This window comes from Leiobunum rupestre, chromosome 7, assembly GCF_980474605.1.
Source record: "Leiobunum rupestre chromosome 7, qqLeiRupe1.1.hap1, whole genome shotgun sequence".
NCBI classification, from domain to species: Eukaryota; Metazoa; Arthropoda; class Arachnida; order Opiliones; family Sclerosomatidae; genus Leiobunum; species Leiobunum rupestre.
The window spans coordinates 20,687,666-20,690,407 of record NC_143390.1 but is presented as its reverse complement, the minus strand read 5'-3'; the positions used below and the strand labels follow the sequence as shown (position 1 = coordinate 20,690,407).

General features: G+C 34.4%; 1 long non-coding RNA gene across 1 annotated transcript; it reads right to left on the bottom strand.

Moving 5' to 3' along the window:
* Nucleotides 1–1,657: 1,657 nt before the first annotated feature.
* LOC149935095 (uncharacterized) lies at nucleotides 1,658–2,486 on the bottom strand. The gene is made up of 2 exons (XR_016472335.1): nucleotides 2,285–2,486; nucleotides 1,658–2,202 (listed from the first exon to the last, which is right to left on the bottom strand). It is a non-coding gene; the product is annotated as an uncharacterized LOC149935095 (long non-coding RNA).
* Nucleotides 2,487–2,742: the final 256 nt, after the last annotated feature.

Sequence of the window (2,742 nt, the reverse complement as noted above, 5' to 3'; positions counted from 1 at the left end):
GTATCGTAGTTCCGTTTATAGGACTTAAACCTAGAAACGAAAACTTCTTCTGTTACCGGCACTGAAATGACTAGCTTTATAATATGATGACTGTAGAGATTTATTTTATTATCCTAAGATAGTTTTTCGAATTTGAGGTCTTCTCGAAAAGCGTCCCGAGGTTTTCAACTTTATCAATCCTTTCGGATGGTTTTCCGAGCGGGGTATAAATGACTTGAATTAATTAAGACGCGTAATTGATTAAAGGTTAATTACAGCGAGCCCCTCTTCGATCCATCATGTTGCGATAGGGACGCGTTCGACTATCCAGCTATTCATTAATATTAATCCTTAGTAACGAGCCGGAGATTTTCGATTTATTTTTTAACTCTTTCACTCTATAAGGTCGGTTTATAATATATGTCTTTCTAGTCGTCTATGCTTAGGAATGTTTATAGTAAATCTATATACGTGGGATTAGCTTTCGCGTTTAATTATTTTACACGGGGTCCTTTTTATTTGCGTAGTGCAACACGATAAGCCTGTTTGTAATTCAATTAGAATTCTTAAAGGGAGTAGAATTGCATTACGCAATTCCAGTTCAAATTAGAAAATTTTTATTCTTCTATTTACTCTCGAAATAATAATACTAATTTCGTCAAATACAGTACATTTTTCTCTAGTGGTTTAAGTATTTTGGACAGTTTTATAGTCAATAATTAATTAGTTAGAGCGTTTTTTAAGCTAGCCCCATCCGTGTAATATAAGCTTAATTTATGACTTTATATCTCCTTAAGTAATCAACTAAAAATTTCCAAATTTTAAACCTTACAGTAATGTAGGAAATATAGTTTTTCGGTGTAAATATTTAATCATTACTTAAAGATTTTAAAAATTAAATTTTCAAAACTTACCTAAAAAGATGAATTTGACCTATTTTGGGTAAAATTGATCAAGGATTTTCGTTAAAATTGATCAATTTTGGTTAAATTTTAATAAAATTTGCGTAACCGAGAAAATCATATGCAATATTTTAAATGGAGAGGTCAGAAAAATTTTCGGTTGCCATAGGAAAACTAAAGCCCATTGCAACTTTTCCCTTCTACCATAAGGTCTACTGAACCCCCGAGTTTCAACAAAATCGGTGATAACCACCTCGGGTAGTGTCCTTGTTAGTAATTCTCTCTAACTATATAAATAAATATAGTATATTAAATATAATAATAATAATAATATGTATATAAAATACATAGACATATATTCAGTATTTTCAACCAAAAATATTTAGTGATGTAATGAATGAAATCAATTTCTTTAAGTCAGTTTCCTCCATAGGTAAGCCTGTTTTTTTTGCGAGAGGAAGACCTACAATACCCATTTATCCCGGATCTTTATTCAGTTCAATTTAATAAATCATCTTTTCAGTCATTTTACTGAGTGAAACTGACTCGCAAACGGGAGCTCGTAGGTGACAAGTTAATTTAATGAAATAATTAAAATATTTTGAGTGATATGAATGGCCAACTTGTCTTTTATAACAATATTTATATATCATGATAAGCGCTCGTGAATGCGCGTGTATAAGGCAAAAGTTGCCATTCTTACGTGAATATTTCTCAAAGAGTCTAGTATACATATTTTTTTTAATATCACGATTTTCTGTCGATGTCGGGACTAGCTCGTGTAATGGCTATTATCGTCCGTTTTTGGTAACTCGATACATTATTAGGCGCGATCCAGATGAAGGAGAATAACGCGTTTTCAGTAGCCGCTTCTCAGATCACGCGCGAGATTCAATCCAGCTTCACGCTGCGTTCTCAAGGTTTCGAAGGGGTCAATCCGTCGATGACCTCTTATTACAAAAGCAGCCTCCAAACAGCCGCAGAGACTTTAAACCCACATAGAAGACAAGTATTTTTTAATCTTACCTAGAAGTGGATGCTCACGTTCTATTTTATATAAATAACGTGAAGGCCAAAATAAACGGAAAAACGCCCAATTTGGCGGTTTATCTTATAAAGATACGAGTGTAGCGCGTTTGTCGGCGGGATAAGTAAATTTGACGGAATTCTACAACGATTTGGGCTGGTTTTTTTCGTAAAATTAAAGCGTATTGAGAAAACTGCGTCTAGTTAACTCCTTCCTTGTTATTCACGCAACTTTTACGATATTTATAGTCCATTGAAGCATCCTTGGCGTAGATTTATTTTAGAGATTAAGACACTAAAAATTGTTTTAAAAAACGGTATTTATAAACCGGGACTGAAAAAAAAACTATGTTGGCTGAATGGATGAAAAAAATTACCAATTTTCGCAGCCACAAATTAAAGTTTTGGGAATTGGATTTTTTTTAATGGGAGTTTTTCGGCGGTTCACAGTTTTTGTGACGCATCACGTAGTTTTAACATCGGAAAAATGGGCAGGCGAAGGTAGAAGACGCGGGCTTAGCGGTAAGCCTTGTAGACTAGATTTATTAACCCCTTCAAGGCACCAGCGTGTAACGGCGTGTCTTTACGGGTCACTTACATCGAATCAACGGAGGATAACTCGGTTAAGCCTTGGCGCCGAAAAAAAACACGACCAAGGGTTAATTAAGAACGAACTCGCTATTTTCGCGGGAAAAGGGCATAAAATAGAACGCTTATCTAGACCGACAGATATATATTTTTACCGACAACTTTTGAGTCGGAAAAGTTACGAATTAAACTTAAAAACTAAATAATCTGTTAAAAAAACGGTAGGTAAGGAAAGGGGTAATCAAAA